Here is a 23,663-nt window from a genome sequence, read left to right as displayed (position 1 = left end):
CAGGTCAGCCTGGACTAGAGTGAAACCCTACCTCACAAAACCAAAAGAAAAAGAAAGAAAGAAGAAAGTTCGAAGAAAGAAAAGAAAGTGCAAAGAGCCCCTGCTATTCGGAGGGCAGGAGGGGGTAGAGTCCCTGCTGGAAGTAGGGGTTGGTTGGTTCTCACCAGAAGCTGGCGGTTCAGGAGTGGTCATGCAGTCCAGAGAGCTTGCCCTCCCCTCATAAACATTTATAACCTTATGGTAGTAGGCACCTGCTTTCCCGCTCAGGTGAGCCAGAGACAGCCGATTGGTCTGGGCTAGGGGCTGTGTCAGGAAGAGACTAGACCTGATGCCAAGTTTGAAGGATTAAATCTTGGAAAGAAGACCTCCCTCCCAGGAGGGGCTCAGGTTGTTTGTGGAAAACCAGATCTAGGGAAGAGATAACAAGACAGATAAATCTCTAGTACTGTGGAGACTACAAGGATACTTTTAAGGGGTCCAGTCACCTAGTAACTGCCCAACAGAGCTACTTGACAGTAGCTCTCAGTATGACAGAGCCAGACCTTACACACCAGCTAAGCTTTTTTTTTTTTTTGGATTTTCGAGGTAGGGTCTCACTGTAGTTCAGGCTGATCTGGAACACACTATGTAGTCAGGGAAGCCATCCACCTACCTCTGCCTCCCAAGTGCTGGGATTAAAGGATTAAGTGTTCAAGGAAGGTGCTGTTAGAAAGAGCTACATTTGAGGCAAGGTGCACAGAGTGCTAAGAAGAGGTCACTCACCCATGTAGGACTTCCAAGGGAGCCTCGAGAAGGTACAGCATCCAGGCTCGCCTTGAGACCTCTCGTACTGCATGAAGGTCTTCATTTTATTCTACGGACTGGGGCTGCTGCTGTCAAAGAGTTAGAGTTAGATTTCAGAAGCTGACAAGTAAGTTGACCTAAGTGATAGTGTAGTTGATGCAGAGTGTTTTGCTATTGGTGCACAGGGGAATCTGGGAAATGAAAAGAAAGAGACTGGAGGTGAGGACAAGGGTAAGAAGTGTGGGCATAGTGTACTGGAACTGAGGTACTGAGATGAGCTGGGCGGATGGCTCATTGGTTAAAGGTGCTTATTTCCGAATGCACTGAAAGTCTGTGTAGCAGAAGTCTTCACAGAGCCTTGTTATTGACTGTTCTGGAGAAGGAAAATCTAATATATGTGTATTAAGTAAACTACAAGTATATAATAGTAGTAATATATGAATTAATGTATAAAATATTCATTTATTTTACATGCACATATACACACAAATATATGTGTATATATATATGTGTGTAAATGTATGTATATATATACACATACACACACACACACACACACACACAGAGAGAGAGAGAGAGAGAGAGAGAGAGAGAACACAAATAGGCTGTTTTCTAATATTAAGACAATATCTTGAGGGCATGGAGATGGCTTAGTGGGTAAGAACATTTGCTTTACTCTCCCTGAGAGCCTGAGTTTGATTTGCAGCACCCATATTAAAAAAAAAAAATGCTAGGCAAGGTTGAGTATACCTGTAACCCCAGTCCTGCAGGAGGCAGAGACCAGAGAATCCCTGAGGCTCACTGGTCAGCTGGTCTACCTGGAACAAAACTGGCTATTCTCTGCTCAGTGAGAGACTCCATCTAAAGGAAATGACATGGAAGCCACCTAACTTCTCCTCTAACTCTGTACTCATGTGCACAGAGAGTGTGCGTTTGCATACCTATACACATATATGCTGTGCATCCGCACCACACCACCCTTCACCACCCCCAACCCAAACACACAACAGCCTGTTAGGGTCTTTCAGTTTGAGAACTGCTAAGGTGTATCATTCTGTCAATGTGGATTTGTTTGTTGCTTTCCAATTCCTCTGAACCTAAATGCCTCTCAAAGACTCCACATCCAAGTGCCATCCAATCACACGGTCAGGACTTGAGCCTATGGATATTGGGAGTGCAAACACTGACTGGACTTACTGTTTTGGTGGGGAAGGGTTTCAAGGCATGGTGTTACTCTATCCCAGGCTGACCTGGAATTTACTCTGTAGCCCCAGGCTGGCCTCAAACTCTCCATCTCCTACCTCAACCTCCCTAGTGCTAGGATTAAAGGTGGGCACCACCATGCCCAGCTGCATTTACTTTTTAATCTCCTTCTTTTTGAAGTATTTATACTGTTCTCTTTTGTCCTTTCTCAAACATAACTGCTAACCCAAATTCATTGTCTATTGTAGGAAGGCCTTACAATTTTTTTTTTTTTTACAGGCTGGAGAGATGGATCAGTGGTTAAAAAGACTCAAGCTTACAAAACTTGATGGCCTGGGTTCAGCTCCCCAGTACCCTCATAAAGCCAGGTGTATAATATGGGGCATGTGTCTGAAGTTTGCAGCAACAAGAGGCCGTGGTGCACCCATTCTCTTTCCACCCTCCCCAAAATTAATTTTAAAAAACCACTTTTACCCATTGAGTATCTGTTTATAATATTTATATAATATTCTTTTTAAAGCTCAATTACTACTACTCTTTCTATATTATTTTTAATTTTGCTTTCCTGTAACACTTGTTGCTAATATCCATGTGCTTACAGGTCAGTTAGATGCTGTGTAATGCTCCCATGATGTGAAATGATGTGAATATATGATGTATTAATTTTCCTCTTGATTTAATTTATCCTCACTTGGGGCAATTGTGCGTGTTCTGGCCGGGAATGCCATTCTGTCTCTTGCCTCTGGACCCTGGAGAATTTCTCTGGCCATTACCTAGGAAGGTAACACTCCCAAAATAGTCTACAGGAAATACAAGTTTCAACTTTCTTACATTTTGTTAACTGAGTCTTCTAATTTCCATTGCAGTCTGGCAGTGGCATGGGTGTGAAATGGTATTTCATGGTGGCTTAACGTGAATTCTCTGCTTACTATTGAGATCACACAAAGGCCATTTTGGTTACTTCTTGTGAACTGACATTAAAACATTTTGGCCACTTTGGTTTTTGAACTGATTTATGGATTACTGATATATTTTAGATATATCAGGTTGGAATTTTTAGCCTTAGGCCGGCTATAACTATTCCTTTGGTAATCTGATGAGACATTATTACTGTGATTCTAGGTAACTTTATACAGTAAAAATGTGTTGCTTTTTGATAGGGAGCCCCAGCTTTGGCCTGCCCAAGGGAAATGGGTATTTCCTCTGTAGGACTGTGAAATATTGTTGCTGCCCAAGAACCTGCTAAAGGAGATGGTCTTTTTTTCAAAAAAAAAAAAAAATTATTTATTTATTTGTTTATTTGAGAGGGAGAAGAGGCAGAGGTGGAGGCAGATGGAGAGAGAGGGAGAGAGAGAGAGAAGAGTTGCAGCAGGGTCTCTAGCCACTGCAAAAGAATTCCAAACAATGTACCACCTTGTCCTTCTGCCTCCCCTCCCCTCCCCTTCCTTCTCTTTTCTTCTCTTCTCCTCCCTTCTCTTCTCCTCCCTTCTCTTCTCCTCTCCCCTCCCCCTTCTCCTCTTCTTCCTCCCTTCCTCCCTCTCTCCCTCCCTTCCACCCTATTTCTCTGAGACAGTCTCTCATCAGTCCTGGAGTTCATCATTCTCTAGTTAGATTGGCCGATCTGTGAGCCCCAATCTCTACTCTCCTCATCACTGGGACACTGGATACACATGACTATGCCTGGCTTTTTATATGGGTACTGGGGATCAAACTGTGGTCTTTTTGCTTGCACAGCAAGAACTCCTTCTACTCATTGATCCATCTCCTTTGCCTCTGGTTATGTTTTTTAAGAAAACAAATGTACAGCCTTTACTATCCTGAAAGAAAAAGTGTGCTTACTTAACAGTTTTTTAGTCAATTGCATAATCGTGCTTGTGATATTTGACACTAGAAGTTGAATAGCTAGAGTGCTGATTTATTTATTGTGATGTTGAATGCAGCAGTCATAGGAAGGACTTTCATCTTCATTCAACTGTGCTCTGTTGATTGAGAGTTAAAACTCACTTGAAAGTACCAGACCCAAGAAATAATGCTTTTGAGAGCCAGGTGTGCTGGCACATGCCAGCAATCCTCACACTAGGGAGGCTGAGCAGGAGGATCAGACATGATATGCTTGAATTCAAGGCCAGCCTGAGATGTTAAGAACTTTTCTACTCTCTGAGCATGGTTTATGAATCAACAGTCACTATGCCACTAAGTAACCAGCATTCATCTGATGTTGTGTTAGATAACTGCTAGGGGTGGGTGGCGGTTTGTCCTGGTAGAGTGTTCAATATAAAGGGATGAGTTTGAGGAAGTGTTTCCTGCCAGGTAGTCTTCACACTTTCTCCTTGACTCACCCCGCTGATTAAAATCTCCTTGTTTCGCACCCGCTCGGGGACCTAGTGCAGTGCCTCCGTTCTCTACTCTTGCTAATCTCTGTTTGTGCATGCTATAGAAATGATTCCCAGTCATGGAACTTTGAGACATGTCTGTCATCAAAGTGAGCAGTGTACGCATTGGGATGTGAGTGCATCTTAGTCAATGCCCCAGTGTGTTCTTTGGTGTGATGTTTGGGAATCCGTGTTTAAAGCCCTAACTTCTATTCATACTTTACCTATTTAAATCATGGCAAAGCTTTATGCACAAAATTGGTATAGAATTATTTGTTTTATTTAAAAGTTTACAAATAATAGTCATTTCTGTCATATTTCTTTTAGTAAGTAGCAGTTTTTCTCTATGAAGCATTTAAGAATCTCTAGAATGAAATGTTAATGAAATACAACAGCTACTATGACTAGCACCACATTTTACGCGTATATTATGTAGAGTGGCTGTAAGGAATGTAAAGAATTCGTACATCAAAGAGCTTACAGCTACCGTGCTGGCCCACTTTTATGTTTATAATCTCCTTCTAGTAAAATACAGATGTCAGTAAGAGTAACCATGATATAACAAGAATGGAGTACCTGGCTGTTATGTCCTTACTTTCTGATGCATTGCCTGGCCATCTGCTATTAAGGGAAACGATGCTGGTTCCCTTAGGCAGATGGACTCAGGGACTGAGGGAAGGGAAAGATGCCTTGTCGTGAAGGGCCGTGGGAGACTCCCACAGAGAGCCTTGGAGATGATAAATCTTGGACAATCAGAAGGTGTTCCTAGGCAGAGGGTGGATGGCAGGAGGTCACTAGAGTGGAAGGGGTAGAATGCCAATGAGCCAATGACAAAGAAGCTCCAGTTGGGACAAAACTCAGACCATATAGCAAGAGACTCCTCGGTGGACATACGGGAAAACTGGGTAGATTGCACACTCCTCCATGCCAGGTCTCTACTGGATTTCACAAAGAATAGGAGAAAAGGAAAGAGAAATGGCATTGAGTCCCTGAGATATGTTAAAAACTGTGACAGTATCATGTCTAACCCTCACGTCTGTCCTGCATGGCAATTTCCATCGCATGTTCCGCAGGAGAGATCTTTGGCATTCACTATTTGCTGCAGATATAGAGTAATCTGAGTTAAGAATGGGCAGGACTTACAGGAGGGCTGAGGACAAGGTAAAGATATCCCCTTAAGTGCAGAGGAATCTGCAAGAAGGTGATGTGGCTAGGAGAGTCTAACAGGGCTGAAGGATCTAAAAGTGAACTCCAGAGCAGCTGGTGATGTGAGAGGGTGCTACTGAGCCCCTCAGAAGGGAGGACCGTCTTCTTCCATGCATCTACGGACAGGAGAGGTTGGGAGTAGCTACTGGAGCCTAGGGTATATTGAAGCCAGACGTGTAAATTAGGTCTTATTTGCATAGATATGATCATTGAAACTGCATCAGCAGGTAGGATTTCAAGGAGTGGCCCTGAAGTGGGAAGGAAAGCAAGGTTGCCATTCAGGAAAGGCCTGTAGATCTGGGGGGGGGGGGGTGCGGGGGGTGAGTCCTGACAAGGGTCAGGGAGGAGAAAGAGAATCCAGTGCACTGTCAGGGTGCCATGAGGCAATGGTGAAAGGTGGCCTCCCTGAGGCGGGATTGGGTTGTACTGGGCTGTGTGCTTGCTCTGTGACTCTTAGGGGCAGGTGGCATATTTGGAAAGGCGAGGGGCTGTTTGTCTGGTCTGGAGAGTCCAGCAGAGAGCAGGGCAGGTCCATGCTGTCCCTGTGCTAACGCGGACAGCCACCTTTTCTCCTCAGGCCTGCTGCGCCTTTCCCTGTCTGCCTCGTTGGCTATCTGTGGATCAGCAGGTCAGAGCAAAGGTGTTCATCCACTGCGGTATCCAGTGCCTAGGCCAGTGCCCTGTGCTACCGAACACGTCAAAGGGGGAGGGACTTGAATGGCTGTCCTGGCTCAGTACACACCAACCTTAGTCAACAGAGCTGAGTCAGCTTTATGGGTTTTGTGGACAGTGCCTTGGCAAATTGGAGTTGCTACATTCCACCTGGAGCCTATTGGAAGAAGCAAGCCAGAGATTCGGGGTTCATTTGAGTGGAGTTTGGCTTTCTGTGTTACTTTGGTAAGAACTAGCCAACGCCTTCAAAGTGTCTTTCTCCTGTGCCATACCATGCAAGAGAGCAGTCCTGTGTCTTGGGGCTTCTGAGAGGATGAAGGAGGTGTGCAGGGCACAGTAACCTGTGCTGGGGTCACACCCAACCATGCTGGCGTTTTGCGGTCCTTCTGTTGTATCACCTTGAGAAGGTTGCTTCATTGAGCCCCAGTATTGTCACCCCTAAGTGTGGAACTTGATCCCGCCTGGGTTTTGGAGGAACTGTGAGATAGCACATGCCAAGCGCCTAGCTGGCATCCTGTAAGTGTGCTAGGTCAGCGAGTGTGGCTGCCTCTGTTCTAGTGACACCCTGGAAGCAGTCTTCAGGAATGCAGATTCTGACCTGTGTACTTACTAGCTTGACTTGACTTCTCCATGCCTCAGTTTCCTCATCAGTAAACTGGGAGAAATAATAGTACCAACTTCATATGGTTGCCGTTGTACCTGGCTCAGTGTTTTTAATTTAAAAGAACTATAGAACAGTAATGTGCTGTTCTTTTTTCTTTACTGTTAAATGACTTTGACCTGATGTAAACTAGGAAGGCTAACTTTTTTAAAAAGAAAGGGCCGGGCGTGGTGGCACACACCTTTAATCCCAGCACTGGGGCGGCAGAGATAGGAGGATCACCGAGATTTTGAGGCCACCCTGAGTCTACATAGTGAGTTCCAGGTCAGCCTTGGCTAGAGAGAAACCTTACCTTCAAAAAATAAAAATAAAATATAAAATTAAAAAGAAGGCATCTCTTAAATGGAGCGGGGCATCCAACATTCCACTCCAGCCACTACAGGGCATGTTTCACTACATGCAAGCATATGGGGCAGTGCATGGGCATATACATGTGCATAAACCATACACACACACACACACACAATGTCTAATGGAGTGGCCGTGCATAAGGAGGAAAGCCCAAGACAACAAAAGTGCCTCACTGTCCTTTCGTGGTTTGACCTGACGGGCTTGTCTCTGCTGTCCTGAGTCTCCCAGGTCCGTAGCTCAAAAGCTGTGCTCAACCTCTGTTCCAGTCATTGTCCACTTTCCAGCAGAGATGTTGCATGTGTAAAAAGTTGTTTGTCATTTGCAAATCTCCCTCCATTTCCTACCTTCTGTATTCTCCCAGCTGGTCCCTAGGATGTGTTGGGTCCTAGAAGCAAGCAGCACCATTGAAGGGACAGGTGGCAGGTAGCTGGCCAATCTGGAACCTTCTGCTGCAGCAGGAGAAAGCTTCTTTACCAACAAACCATTTTTCTAACAAAACTCTTTTGTGCCCTCGATTCTGCACTCCATCAAGGACAAAAGCTCTAAATATAAAAAACCCAGAGCTGATTGCCTGTGTGAAGACTTGGCAACCTCAGCTTGCATTTCTGAGCAAGCTGCCCTTGCAGTGACCACCAGTAGAGGTTCTGCTAGCCTTCCTGGTGAGTCGCTGCCAACTATGTCCCTCTCGCATGCCTAGCTGGCAAAGCTTGCCTGGAGTGCTGTGTGGAGAGGGATGGTGAAGCCATGTGCAGGCCAAGAAGTGATGAGGCCTTTGCACAGGAGCTGTGAGAGGACGCTGCCATGCTGGTCACAGTGTGCCGAGCTTCATGATCCCACGAGAAAGTGCAGCCCCAAGACACATCTTATTTGGTGTCTGCATAGTTTTGTCTTTGAATGAGTCTGTATTTATTACTTCATTCCATAGTCAAAATCAAAGTAAATGTAGAATCATTTGTTCACTTGGGTCATAGAATAATTACTCAGTTATCTATGCTTGTTTTTCATTGCTTCCTTAAAACTTACCTAATTGTTCTTCGCTCTCTGACTTGCAGATAGAAATAATTGTTCTCCAAGCTTTTTGTGACTTGACTTGCTTAGTTGACACATGATCCTGATCTTCTGTTTTGTACGTTTGGCAGAGAATGCTCTTAAATTCTACAGTGTTCCACTTCTTGAACTGTCACTAAAGTGCCATGCAACTTAGGCACCTAGCAGGTGGCTGTCACAGACCTTGAGGGTATAATCTTGTTGAATGAGCCGTAGGTAATTGTCAGTCTAACCAGTGGGGCCCAAGATATTTCTTTTAATTTTTTTTTTTTTTTTTGGTGTTCTTGTGAATCAAACAGTAAGTTTGGTGTGGTGGTGGCTGGAGAGGTGGTGCAGTGGTTAAAGGTGCTTGCAAAACCTGACAGTCAGGTTCGATTTTGTAGTATCTATGTAAGTCAGATGTCTGGAGTTCTTTCTGGCATGCCCCACTACACTCTCCCTCCTTCATTCCCTTCCTCCCTTCATGCATTTCTCCCTTCCACTCTCCCCCCCTCACAAATAAATAAATAGAATTTAAAAACATTTTTTAAAAGTAGGTAAGGGCTAAGCCGGGCTTGGTGGCTCATGCCTTTAATCCCAGCACTCAGGAGGCAGGGGTAGAAGGATCGCTGTGAGTTCGAAGCCACCCTGAGAATACAGGGTTAATTCCAGGTCAGCTTGGGCTAGAGTGAGACCCTACCTCAGAAAAAAATAAATAAATAAAAAAGTAGGTAAGGGCTGGAAGATGGCTTGGCGGTTGACGGCTATTACTTACAAAGCCTGTGGCCAGTATGCTACTCCCTATCACCCATGTGGAGCATGTGTCTAGTGTATTTGCGCTGGCAAGAGGCCCCTTGTGTGCCTTTACACACACACATACTCTCTCCCGTTCGCTCACTCAAGTAAATCAAGTGTTGAATGAGTGGGAATTTCAGACATTCAGAACTAAACAATGTATGTTTGAGACTTAAAGTATGACAAAAGGGGCTGGAGAGATGGCTGAGTGGTTAAGACACTTGTCTTAAAGCCTAAGGACTCAAGTTCAATTCCCCAGTGTTCATGTATAAAACCAGATGCACAAGGTGGCACATGCTTGAAGTTGAACTGACTCGGGGCACTGAGAATTGTGATATGCTGTAATAGGCATGGTCTTGTAGACAGACACATGGCATACTCCTTAGCACCTTTGGTCACATGCACCTCTGGTACCTAAGGAAATTTGGAAGAGATGAATTATTATTTGCCTCTGAATAAAGTATCTGCACAAATAGTAGCTTTTTGTTTATTGATAATTGTATTTCTATGGCTAAATTTGTGAATCAGTAAAAATTTGTAATCCAGCCTTTGTTAAAACAGATTGTCTGGTGCACACCTTTAATCCCAGCATTCAAGAGGTAGGAGAATCACTGTGACTTTGAGGCCAACCTGGGACTACAGAGTGAGTTCCAGATTAACTTGAGCTAGAATGAGACCCTGCCTCTGGTGTGTGTGTGGGGTGGGGGGAGTTTAAAAAGACTGGGGATGGGGCTGGAGAGATGTCTTAATGATTATGACATTTGCCTGCAAAGCCAGAGGATCCTGGTTTGACTCTCCAGGACCTACTTAAGTCAGATGCACAAGGGGGCGCATGCACCTGGAGTTTGTTTACACGTGGCTGGAGGCCCTGGCATGCCCATTCTCTCTTTCTCTGTCTTTCCCTCTGCTTCTTTCTCCCTCTCAAATAAATAAATAAATAAATAATATTTTAAAAAGTACTGGGGATGTAGGTCAGTATAGATCACTTGCTCAGAAGCCCTCTGACCACCCTTGGTGATAGAATGGGAGGAGCCAGCCATAGTCTTCTGTGCTCTTTCACATGTGTAGATGTGGTCTACTTTTACTTTTGGCTGTATACTTTTTTTTTTTTAATCTTATTTATTTTATAAAGAGAAAGAGAAGAGAGAAAGTGTGTATGGGTATGCTAGGGTCTCTCGCCACTGCAAGTGAATTCCAGATGCATGCATCACTTTGTGTAGCTGGTTTTATGTGGGTACTGGGGAATCAAACACAGGCCATCAGGTTTTGCAAGCAAGTACCTTTAACTGCTGAGCCATCTCCTCAGCCCCCTTTTGAGTGCTTAATAACATTTCAGGAGATTTACTCCCTAGTTAATATTGCAGTGTTTCTAAAGGTAAGTCCTGGAAAATTCTTTCAGGGGACTGGAGTTACCCATTCCTGAGAATACTGCATTGATGGCTCTTTCTTTTCAGTGCCAACATGTTTAGTCATGGAAAGTAACAGGGAGTAATACCAACCCCAGAGGGCTGGATTAATCAATGAATCAAATTCTTGTGGTATATAATCATCTCTGAGCCTTTGGCTTTTTTGTAAGCACAGTATATATAATGTTTAATTTTTGTCAGGTCATTAATGCTGTCCTTAAATTGTGGCCAACAAGTCACTTAATTTCAGTTTTGCTCTAGTCATTTTGGAGAGTAAGTGCACCTTTTAAAGGCAACTTACTTGAGAGTGTTTACAGACACTCTAATTGGGAAGATCTGGTGCCTATAGCTCAGAGCCTCTGCAACCTGGATGGAGCACAGACGCCAAGATGGAAATGCAGTATGCTATTTGTGTATTACTTCATTTCATGAAGTGGTGACTTGGCACGTTGTATTCAAAAGCGACTACAGTCTACAGTCCTTCTCCTCAGCCCTCTTTTGTGTGGGCATAATCTCCTGCCGTGGAAGCAGGGACATTTATGCAGGGCTGTTTGCAAAAGCCATTTGTTGGAAATGCCCCAACAAAATAGCACTCTGCTCATGAAATAATGCCGGGCCTTTTCTAAGGCTCATTCTCCTACATGTAAAAAGAATGCACACTCTTGTTAATGCTAGTAGGATGATGTCCACAAGAAGAATATTCAAAATGGGCCTCTTCCCCTATCCCCAGCTTACCTCTTGAGGAATAAGGTAAGGGCACAGTTCTTTGTAGATTCATGCCAGCAGCAAACAGCAAATTTATATGGACATCCTTGAATTCTTCCTTCTTATCTTACTATTTATGCAACTCACTGTTCACTGCATTTTAAAAGAGATTTAGCACAGAAATTACTCCATGACATTTAAAAATATTTGAAAAATCTGACAATAGAATTTCAATGCTGACAATTAGTTAATATTAGAAATGTTTTAAAAGTTTGTGCTCACTCATAGTTGTCAGTCATGTCACCTTCGGAGCTTATCTCATCCTTAAATACATGGATGTGTGGTCAGAGTATAGAAGGAAATATTTGTAGATTGAAGATTTTTCAACCTTTTGGTATGGCAGAATCAGTTTCTTTTTTGGACATGTTATACAAGTTGAGAAGGGTTATAATGAACCATGATGTACTATTTAGCAAGATTAGAAGTCATTGATATCCTGTTTATATGTGTATATCTGTGTTTATATATATATACATACACACACACACACACACACACACACACACACACACATATGTTATTCTTATTATTTTTGAGGTAGGGTCTTACTCTGGCCCAAGGTGGCCTGTAGTCTCAGGGTGGCCTCGAACTCACGGTGATCCTCCTCCTACATCTGCCTCCTGAGTGCTAGGATTAAAGGCATGTGCCACCACACCTGGCCTGGTATATTTTTAAGTGATGAAAACCTTACCAACAGTTTAGAAACTAGAATGGGAACAATGTAGTCTTCTCCACCTTAGCCCAACTAATTTACACATTCTCTTCAATTTTTCTTCACAGTCTAAAATACAGATATTGTTGCTCCCTTCTTTTTGTTGAACATCACATCAACCTAAAAACTAGTAATAGGTTCATCAGTGGAGGTCTATGTATGCCAGGCCATGGATATACATAAATGCTTCATAGCAGTGTGGTATGCACCTTCCGCCACTGAAAACAAACTCCACATACAAATTATCTATCACAAAATATCACAAATTAAACACTACTGCCTTGATGAAGAAAAAAAGTTTAAAATTGCTAATGATAAAATCTGTTGCAGCCACCTTCTGCACTTGGGAGCAAAGTAGTTAGACAATTTCACCAGTTTGTGTATGCCAGCAGAAAACGGGGCCGAGGGACATGATTACATCTGGAAGCTAAAGCACAAGAGTCTGGATCCAGACATTTTACTTCAGTGGCGTGTGCTAAATCATACAGAGGAGGCCCAGCATTTGTTGATGCCCATAGTGTGCCTGAGAAATAATTGGCAAAAGATCCATTGTGGTTACACTTGCCCCCTTTTTTACAGATTAGGAACTTGATATCTTGTTCAAGTAGGTAGGTAGGGGTGTGTGTGTGTGTGTGTGTGTGTGTGTGTGTGTGTGTGTATGCATTTTTTAAGGGCTAGTTCTTTCTTCCCTGTTAAGTGGCCTCTACAAAAGTATTTTCTCAATCTTTCTATGCTTTAAGGGAAAAGAAAATGTTTGGCCACATATGTATAGAAATATCATTAGACTAAATCAGTGTTGCTCTGGCAGGAGCTAAAGGAGTGCCTGTGCTCGGTGCTCTCTGATTCGCTAGCAAAGCCCATATGGTTATTAACTTAGACCCACCTTACAACCTTCCTGTCCAGAAGCCATTGTGCTCCATACATAAAGTGATAGAAATTAGCCAGATGTTCAGTCGTAGGGATCATTCTTTTTTTTTTTTTTTAATTAATTAATTTATTTATTTGAGAGCGACAGACACAGAGAGAAAGACAGATAGAGGAAAAGAGAGAGAATGGGCGCGCCAGGGCTTCCAGCCTCTGCAAACGAACTCCAGACGCGTGCGCCCCCTTGTGCATCTGGCTAACGTGGGACCTGGGGAACCGAGCCTCGAACCGGGGTTCTTAGGCTTCACGGCAAACGCTTAACCGCTAAGCCATCTCTCCAGCCCTGGGATCATTCTTGATGTGTTCACAAGAGAGCAGGGAATCTTGAAGGAGCACTTTAGAACTCTGTTTACAAGAAGCTCCCCATTGGAAAGGCTCAGATGTCCATGTATAAGAGGATGGATAAAGAAGATGTGCTATAGTCACACAATGGCATACCCTTCACAGTGGAAAGGACCAAACCATATACACAGGAATTTGGCCAAGTCATAGAAACTTGAAAGAAACCAGCACAAATACATAGTCATCATATGATTGCAGTTGTAGAAAAAGCAACACTGAACCAGGCAGGCATAGTGGCACACGCCATTAATACCAACACTCAGGAGGCAGAAGTAGGAGAATCACTGTGAGTTTGAGTCCAGCCTGATAATACATAATGAATTCCAGGTCAGCCTATACTAGAGCAAGACCCTGCCTCAAAACAAACAAACAAAAACAAAGGCAGCACTGCTATGCATAGATAAGGGAGCTGGAGATTGCAGGAGAGCTGGCCCAGGAGAGCTGCTTACAGGGAGAACATGTTCTCCACTTTCCTGGAAAACTAGTTTCCTCACTTCCTCCATTGCTCTCAACTCTTAAACTTTGCCGAATATAAATTGCACCTCAGGGGCTGGAGAGATGGCTTAGCGGTTAAGCGCTTGCCTGTGAAGCCTAAGGACCCCGGTTCAAGGCTCCATTCCCCAGGACCCACGTTAGCCAGATGTACAAGGGGACACACGTGTCTGGAGTTCGTTTGTAGTGGCTGGAGGCCCTGGCGTGCCCATTCCACCTGTCTCTTATCTGCCTCTTTCTCTGTCTGTTGCTCTCAAATAAATAAAATAAACAAAAAAAAAATTTTAAAAAAATAAAATAAATTGCACCTCAGTTTACAGACTAGAACATTATTCTCTTGGATCCTTTTTTGACCTCTCACCATGGTTGCTGGAGAGATGGCTTAGTGGTTAAGGCGCTTGCCTGCAAAGCCAAAGGACTAGGTTTGATTCCCCAGAACCTATGACAGATGCACAAGGAGGCACATGTTTCAGGGCCTTCCGCCACTGAAAACAAACTCCAGATACAAATTTCCTATCACAAAATATCACAAATTAAACACTACTGCCTTGATGAAGAAAAAAAGTTTAAAATTGCTAATGATCAAATCTGTTGCAGCCACCTTCTGCACTTGGGAGCAAAGTTGGACAATTTCACCAATTTGTGCATGCCAGCAGAAAACGGGGCCGAGGGACAGACTTGCTAAAACATGATTACATCATCTGGAAGCGAAAGCACAAGAGTCTGGATCCAGACATTTTACTTCAATGGCATGTGCTAAATCTGACAGAGGAGGCCCAGCATTTGTTGATGCCCATAGTGTGCCTGAGAAATAATTGGCAAAAGATCCATTGTGGTTAGGAATGGACACTTGACATTAACATCACCCTCCCATTATGCAAATAATTTGTAAGATTACCCAAGGAGTTTTTTTTTTTTTTAAATCTCATACTCAGGAAAATGACCTTTCAGGTAGTGTCACAAACTCCCCTGCCATTTTTATGTCACATTTCTCTCATGTTGTCTGACCACTGCATTAAAATTACGATGCCTGGAATGATTGTGGATTTTAGGTTTTAAGTGCAAAAATAGGTGGTTATTAAAGTCATTATCACTTTGAAAGGTCCTTTAACTATTACTTTAATTATCTTCTAAAATTCTGGATTTGGGCTGGAGAGATGGCTCAGCAGTTAAGGCACTTGCCTACAAAGCCTAATGACCCAGGATTGATTCCCCAGTACCTACATAATTGCAGAAGCACCAAGTGACACATGCATCTGGAGTTTCTTTGCAGTGGCTGGAAACCCAGGCACACCCATTCTGTGTCTGTCTTCTCCTCTCTCTCTCTGCTTGCAAATAAATAAATAAATAATTTTTAAAAAATCTTTTATTTATTTATTTGAGAGCGACAGACACAGAGAGAAAGACAGATAGAGGGAGAGAGAGAGAATGGGCGAGCCAGGGCTTCCAGCCTCTGCAAACGAACTCCAGACGCGTGCGCCCCCTTGTGCTTCTGGCTAATGTGGGACCTGGGGAACCGAGCCTCGAACCGGGGTCCTTAGGCTTTACAGGCAAGCGCTTAACCGCTAAGCCATCTCTCCAGCCCAAATACATAAATTTTCAACAAGTAAATAAATACAAATACAATTCTTTTTTTGACATTCCAATCATTATTTTAATTGTTTCTAGACTTTAGACAAGCCCTTTGGTAGTTTATTATGTTCATTGTGATATATGTCTATAATTCATCTCACAATTAATTCTGGGAGAGCATAATTTGGATGACTAGATGACAGTACCATTTGTTCACTATAGTGTTTTGTTTAGTTTTCTGAGACAGGGTCTCACTATGTAGCCCCAGCTGCCCTTGATGAGCTCTTTTCTTCTGCCTCAAACTACAAAGTGCTGAATGTCTTTTGCCACTTCAAGAAAACTGCATCCAAAGGAAGACAGTTCCCGACCACTTACTATTAGACACTCATGTAGAATAATAGATAAGTCTTATATTGGTAGTTTTTATGTAGAGATTAAGTAGTTTATACCTGTTGGAAGTTGAGGGCAACTGTAAGAGCAGTTTTGTTCCACATTGGCCTAAAGGGATTATCAGGAGGAAAAAGAAAGATACCCTGCTGTCCTGGTTGCTAATGCTCTGAGTGTTCAGAGATTGTTTGCCCTTTCTTTTTCACTGCCACATTCTCCCCTGGTCAACTTTATGGGCAAATAGTGAGGTTGGCAAGAGAGAAACAGCACTGTCCCAGCACTTGTGAGCACTATTACGTGTGAGCCACTTGTGCACATGGCACATGATGTTTACTAGGGTCTGGTCCTCATACCTGTTTTCTATTTGATTAAAGGGCATAGTAAAGCATACATACATAGGCAGGTCAGGGTTTTTGCAGCCAATTCTATAGAATCTGACACAACTGAAATGAAATTTAATAACATAGATGAATTAATTAGTTGAGACAGGGTCTCATGTAGAGCCCAGGCTGGTCTTGAACTTGTTATGTGTGGTGTTGGATGATATTGAACTTCCTGAGTGCTAGGATCATAGTAGTGGGCCACGACACCCTGTTCTGTGGGTTTGGAGGTCAGATCCAGTGCTTTGTGAGTCATGCCCCTCCTAGCCTCAAGAATTGTACCTTTTTTTGGCGGGGGGGGGGATGGCAAACCCAACAGATTGCATTTTTTTTTTAAGACTCTATACTGTTTTGTTTGCCTTTTCTTGACAATTTCTAGGTTAAATTACTTAGTTTGTAAATCAGTTGGCACTGTTTTCAAGAGTGGTAACAGGTTCTGACTATATTTATAAATGTTAGATATTTAAAATGTGCGATGTGACTACTTTTTATACCTTAAGATATAAGGCTTATTCTGCCACAGTACAACGAATTATTTTTTTGGTATTTAGATATTTTCTTAAATTTTTATTAACATTTTCCATGATTATAAAAAAATATCCTATGGTAATTCCCCTCCCCCCCCCGACACTTTCCCCTTTGAAATTCCATTCTCTATCATATACAAATACAATTCTTAATTGTCATCTAGCTTTCCTGTTATAAGGTGTTACCATGACCTGGCATTTTAAAATCTTGTATTTATTTCCAGGTCTCTGAAACATGTTATTTTCTAATTGAATTTCTTTGCTCAGGTTGTTCGTTATGGAAACCTATGTTTCCTGGCACTTAAGCTCCCTGTCATTTCAGGCACTGTTTATGAGGACTACCTTTCAGAGTGGCCGTGGTCCTTTGTAGTGACTCAAAGATAATTAGTAAACACCAGTATATCTGAGTCCAGTTGTTCATGTTGAGTGGTTAATATAATTAAATTTTAATTTTCAGAAATAAATTTGAATTCTGAAAAATCAGTGTTTTTTACAGATATGTGCTATTTGAGAATGATAATCCCCTCTGTTTAGCAGTTTCTGTAATAATTACTGACTGGATTTTCTATATTGAAAAATAAAACTTTGGCTTCATTTACTTGTGAATGCTGTAGTTTATGTAAATTGATTTTGTGAGAAACTCTGTTTTGATCTCCCAGTATTAAGATAATTATTCTTTAAAATATCTTCACATGCAGGCATGGTGGCGCATGCTTTTAGTCCCAGCACTCAGGAGGCAGAGGTAGGAGGATTGCTGTGAGTTCGAGGCCACCTTGAGACTTCATAGTGAATTCCAGGTCAGCCTGGGCTAGAGTGAGACCCTACCTCAAAAAATCAAAAAACCAAAAAAAAAAAAAAAAAAAAAAATCTTCACATGGTAGGACAAACACTGTATGACTTCACTTACTCGAGTATCTGAAGTAATCAGATTCATAGAAACAGAAAGTGGAATGGGGGAGGAAATGGTGAGTTGTTGAAGGAATATTAAGTTTCACTATTGCAAGATTAAAAAGTTCAGGAGATTGATTGTGCAACAGTGTGAATGAATTTAACATTACTGAACTTAAAAAAATAGTATCACAGATTTTATGTGTTTTACCCTGATTAGAAAATAAATATTGAAAATATCTATTATGTTTTCCATTCTTGAGTTGAAATATATCATTAAATCAGAAATTTAAACTGGTTTAAATTAACCCATTGAATGAGGATTAAGAATCTATTGGTTCAGCATTTAAAGGTGCTTGCATGCAAAGCCTGCCAGCCCAGATTTGATTCCCCAGTACGTGTGTAAAGCCAGATACACAAAGTGGCACATACGTCTCGAGTTTGTTTGCAGCTACAAAAGGCCCTGATGTGCTAGCTTGTTTTTGTTTTTGTTTTTTGTTTTTTTGTTTTCTTTTTCTTTTTCTTTTTCTTTTTCTTTTTCTTTTTCTTTTTCTTTTTCTTTTTCTTTTTCTTTTTCAAGGAATGGTCTTGTTCTAGCCCAGGCTGACCTGGAATTCACTATGTAGTCTCAGGGTGGCCTTGAACTCACAAGGATACTCCTACCCCTGCCTCCTGAATGCTGAGATTAAAGATGTACTCTACTACTTATGGCTTTAGATCAACAAAAAAAAAGTTTAAGTCCTATCTTTTTTTGGTCTAATAAAATGTAGTATTTTTCTTGTCAGCATGGTTTTCTTCTTATCTCACTTTTTTCCTCTACCTTTATCAATTCTTACAAATGTAAATTGCTTTCTTAATGAGTTTAAAACAATTTCAATATGAAACATGGTTATGCTAAATATACAATGTATATATGAACCAAAACATCATTGTACGTCATGAATATGTACAATTATGTATTAATTTTTAAAAAAAAGAATGAAGGAAGCAAACTAACGAAAGAGAATATTGCCATGTAGTCAACCTGCTGTCGTCTCTGTCTAGTCCTTTCTCTCATTATTTGGGGAATTTAGAAAGAATTATGGGGCAGCTAATGTTGGCCAGTGCAGTGCTGACCTTTCTGAATAACATGTCTTAAGAGTTGATTTTTTTTTTTTGAGGTAGTCAGAAATAGCATGAATTGACCAATCAAAGGACTTTTTGATTATTTGCAAAGATTGTCTTGGCCTTGGGATTAATTACTTTTCTTCTTGGAACAGTTTATAAATTAGAGAGTGAGGTGCTATTCCTAATAAGTGTGCGTTTTGGTGTTTTAAAAAGTATGCTCACGTGTGTCTTACTAATACGGGGAATTATTTCCCAGCATGTGAATAGCTATGATGTCTCCAAAGTGCTCATTATGCCAGATTGGTCAAATTTATAGCCCTAGGGCAAAGCTCAAGGGAGAAGAAGGGGGAATGCGCATGTCCTTCCAGCCATCCCGCCACCTCCTATTGTGGGTCACAGGTGCTGCCTCTGGCTGCTGCTCCAGGAGACCACACATTCGAATATTTGTTTTGAGCAGTTATTTTTAGCAGTAGATCTAGAAACTGTACTTTCATTTTAAGGGTATACTGTTTCCTTTACGATGAGCATTCCAAGAAGAATAAATGATTTTAGATTTGCATGCAGAAAATTCATGCACGTGTGTTTGTGTGAGAGTGAGATCTTGAGTTAGACACTGTGTGTGTCAGAGAGGAGGGGGAGAGGGAGAGAGAGAGACATCCCCTTAATAGCAGGAGGGGGTAGAGGCTTACTCAGTCTATTATCATAAAGCTCTGCTAATGTAGCTTCTGAGTCATGTGACTGCAGAAAAGGCTATTATCTCAATGAAAAGGAAACCGGTTTTTAGAGCAAGCAATAGAATAGAAGCAGGAAGAATTTTCGAGTGTTCCACCATGCTGGATTGTCTGATCAGCAGCTGAAAAAGGATTTGTGTGGCTAGTGTGTCAGCTCTCGCCAGGAAGGAGCGGAGGAACCCAGCGGCAGGGTGCTCAGTGTGTACTTGGCTTTACATCAGACATAATGTGGGCTGGGGCCAGTAGGAGATTGATCTAAGGCAGTACATTCACTGCTAATGCGGGGGGGGGGGGGGGGGCGTTTTGTTTTGAAGAGTGAGGCATGGCATTTGTGTGTCCGTCATGGGTGAAGATGAAGAGACCTGCCGAGCTCTGATGTGAACTGCAGAGGCTGTGGACAATTACAAGGTGTGCTTCAGAAGTGCTCTGACTTCATATTTGGTAATGTTCCTGAAATTCTGTTGGCTTGGGGATTGGATGTACGCTGTGGAAGGGAGAAGTGACCATGTTCTCAGGAACAAACAGATACAGTGTGACCCAAATTAATTCTGTGGTCCCGTTTCTTTTGTGTTTGTTTAGTATTTAGAGATTACTTACAGATATTTTTATATGGCCAAATAGTCTTATGCTTGTTTGGGGGAAGTATTTTAGTAGGCTTTTTCTAAAACACAGAACCTTAAATCTTTAAAATACAAATCTTAATTATTAAGAGAAATATGATCACTATAAGCTTTATACTTGTATCTCTGTGTTTATTTTTTTCATTATCCCTTTGTGATTCCAAGCTTAAAAAAAAGATCCTTGCAATGAATTTGAAATTATTTCGTGTTTGATTAGGTGACAGATAGACTATTTTTGGCTGAGGCCTCCATTGAATGATTTTTTGTTACAGAGCACTTAACTTTCTCTGATTGATCCTTGCGCTGTTATATGCAGAACACTAAACAGCATCCACTTAATCTTCAGACTGTACTTGCCCACTTTTGCTCATGCTAATGCTATTAATTCTCGAAGCAGCCTGTGTGTTCCTCTTAACCTTGGGCGGTATAGTATTTAAAAATCTGAGGCTGGTAAAGATACTGCCCAGTACCGTCTGAAAGAGTAAACTGTTGCACGGTGCTCACCCCAGGAGTTCACTCGCCAGTGTTCCTCAGTCTCCACCTAGAAGACACGCAAGGGTGGGGTGGGGTGGGTGTATGCTGCCAAATTGTGTTTAATCTTGAAACTAAATTGCATGCTCTTTTGAAATTGATACCTATGGGGGTAAGAAATCTTATCAGGCTATTTGTGCAATATATGAGCAGTATAGGCAATAATTAATTCTTGCTACCTTTTCTAATAAAAAAATGGTGACAGCAGCTCAAACATAATTTTTAACTGCTGAAGATTCTCCTTGTAATGCCTACAAAATATATCTTGTATACCATAGTTTAATAAATCATTAATCTTATATAAGATTTAAAAAATCCCAGTGACACTGACACCTGGGTTTAGTCTGTCTACATAAGCGATAGCTTGGTTCAGATATATAGTTAATTATCTGTAGCTTTTATTTTTATTTATTTTTTTAACTGTAGAATTCTCACACATTTTTACAGTAGACTAAGGCAGGTTTTGGTCCAAAAGATAATAGCACCATATGTTAAATATTTTAATATTAAAGATTTTGTAGCTAGATTTTTTTGGATCTTTAATACTTTCCTTAGTTTTGCTTATTTTATTTTTATTTATTTGCAAGCAGAGAGACACAGAGAGAGCGAGAGAGATGCATCAGGGCCTCTTGCCAATGCAGTCAAACTCCATATACATGTGTCACATTATGCATCTGGCTTTAGGTGTGTACTGGAGAATCAAACCCAGGCTGCCAATTCTTGGCAAGCAGGTGCTCTTAACCGTGACCCATCTCTCCAGCTAGGATATTGTTTTTTAATTTTTAATTTATACTGTTGTCTTATATTAAACCTTCAAATGACCCAAAACTTTTGGAATAATGGAAGTCAGGTTTTTAATGAACACTTAGTATTACTGCAAGACTCTGAAGCTCTGGGGAAGCAAAAGCAAATGAAGAAATAAATCCAACAAATATAACTTACTACCTGGCATGGGAACCCAACCTGGTGAATGTAATTATACTGAATCTTACATGGCATTTTAATGGCTGAAGGCAAAAAGTTTTACTTGGCTGAAGGGTAAAGATTTTTGGCTATTCAGAGGACACTTGCCCCAGGACTTTGCGTAGGGCTTGTCACAGCAGTAGGTTTGGATCATGGTTTTAACTAGTTTGTATCTAGGCATAGCTTACATTTTCTGTGCATCAACAGAAACACTCTTTTGGGGACTGGGGATGTAGCTTCGTGGTAATGTCCCCTTTATTTTTTTAATATTATTTATTTATTTGACAGAGAAAAGAGGGAGAGAGAGAGAGAGAGAGTGGGTGTGCCAGGGCCTCCAGCTACTGCAAGCTAATTCCAAACACATGTGCCCCCTTGTGCATCTGGCTAACGTGGGTCCTGGGGAATCGAACCTGGGTCCTTTGGCTTTGCAGGCAAATGCTTTAACCGCTAAGCCATCCCTCCAGCCCCCTTTTATTTATTTTTTTTAATGTTCCCAAATTACATAGGTTTTAGACGGGACAATGGGGAGGGGTTGCTGGCGCATTGAACCTAAGACTACACACTTGTCAAGGGAAGTGCTCTACCTCCATTGTATATCCCTAGCCCTGGATTTTGCTCTTGATAGTGTTTATGCATTAGGAGAAAAGTATTCATCCTTTAGAATCTTAAAGCACTTTTACAGACAGATAAATATACTGTGCTATCCAAAAGCCATCTGTTTTTGGATGTTGGGAAGTAAAGAAGCACCCAGCCGCATGGAGTTAAGAGACGTGAGTTTTGACATCAGGGTAGTGTTCAAACAAGCCAGATGACTAGCTTGCAAATCCTGTTGCACCTCAGAATTCCAACCACAGTAATGAACCACAAATATTATAATCGGGTCTGATCTTGTCAGGCTGAGGGGGTAGTGAGGATAGGGTAAGAAAAGGGAATTAAAGTTGTATTTCTCTTCTGGGCTATGAGCAGTGTTGAGCCAACTTTTTTGGTATTTTAAGAAAGTGAAGTTTGGGGAAGGTTGAGTTAGGATTAAAGTACTGTGCAGTATTTTTTTTTCATTTTTAAAGTATTTTATTTTATTTGTTTATTTGACAGAGAAAGAGGGAGAGAGAGTGTGAGAGAGAGAATGGGCATGCCAGGGCCTCCAGCCACTGCAAACTCCAGACACATGCACCCCCTTGTGCATCTGGCTAATGTAGGCCCTGGGGAATTGAGCCTGAGTCCTTGACTTTGCAGGCAAACGCCTTACCCGTTATGCATGCCATCTCTCCAGCCTTTTCTTTTTAAATAAATTCTTTTTAAAATATATTTATTTATTTGACAGAGAAAGAGGGAGAGTGGGAATGGGCGTGTCAGGGCCTCCAGCCACTGCAAACGAACTCCAGATGTGTGCTCCCCCTTGTGCATCATCTGGCTGACGTGGGTCCTGGGGAACCTAACCAGGGTCCTTTGGCTTTGTAGGCAAATACCTTAACTGCTAAGCCATCCCTCCAGCCCAAGATAAATTTTATTTATTTATTTATGCCATGTTTCTTACTTTATTTCAAACTCCTGTCTTTTTTTGTGTTTTTTTTTTTTTTTTTTTTTTTTGTTGTTGTTTTTGAGGTAGGGTCTCACTCTGGAATTACTATGGAGTCTCAGGGTGGCTTCAAACTCATGGCAATTCTCCTACCTCCTGTGCAGTATTTTTCAATACAGTTGAACTTACTGGAAGCCAGAGGAATAGGATAGTCCTGAAGTAAAAAAGGTCCCAGCCAGCATGTTTTCCCAAGCTCCTTTTACAGGGTTACTTTAACACTTATCAATCAGAAGTACCTGGGAAGTCCTAGGATCCAGGCCCGCCTGGCTTTGGTCTGCAGGCGCCTTGTCTCTGACGTCGGCAGCAGGGCCTGGCATGGGTGTTGTCTCGCCCCCATCACTGTGGTTGCTGAGGTCCTGGTGCACACGCAGGGTCCTGGCCTGGGGCTCACGCCCACTAACAGCGCAGCGGTAACTATGTGTGCCTTACAGCGAGAACTGAGCTCTGCTATTTGTGAATAATTGTGTGATAAACCCCAAATTCTGTAATTTCACTGGGAATGAGTTGTTGTTCTTCCTAGAAGAGCAACAGTTACCTGGAGCTAGCAGCTCAACACTTGGCTTCATCGTCTTCCATGTCAGCTGGGGTAGCTGATGAGTTGGCTAGGATGAGGGATGGTAGAAGCCTGTGGGAGACTTGTATTGAAAACACGTGCTTTATAACTCCTTAAA

At 41.9% G+C, this 23,663-nt stretch overlaps 1 protein-coding gene across 4 annotated transcripts in view; it reads left to right on the top strand.

Moving 5' to 3' along the window:
* The window catches only part of Ncoa2 (nuclear receptor coactivator 2), a 319,923-nt gene that overhangs the window by 154,662 nt on the left and 141,598 nt on the right, over window positions 1-23,663 (top strand). Inside the window, exon 1 of one of the 4 annotated variants that reach the window (XM_045142547.1) lies at window positions 19,623-19,743. The exons of 2 other annotated variants lie outside the window; for them this stretch is intronic. The gene's annotated coding sequence lies outside the window, so the exon portion shown is untranslated. Of the gene's footprint in view, window positions 1-19,622; window positions 19,744-23,663 lie in introns of those variants that run through there. One more of the 4 variants, XM_045142548.1, reaches the window with a different exon arrangement.

Source organism: Jaculus jaculus, chromosome 2, assembly GCF_020740685.1.
Source record: "Jaculus jaculus isolate mJacJac1 chromosome 2, mJacJac1.mat.Y.cur, whole genome shotgun sequence".
Lineage (NCBI taxonomy): Eukaryota > Metazoa > Chordata > Mammalia > Rodentia > Dipodidae > Jaculus > Jaculus jaculus.
Note: the sequence above shows the minus strand (reverse complement) of the source record. Positions and strands in the feature narration are given on the sequence as shown.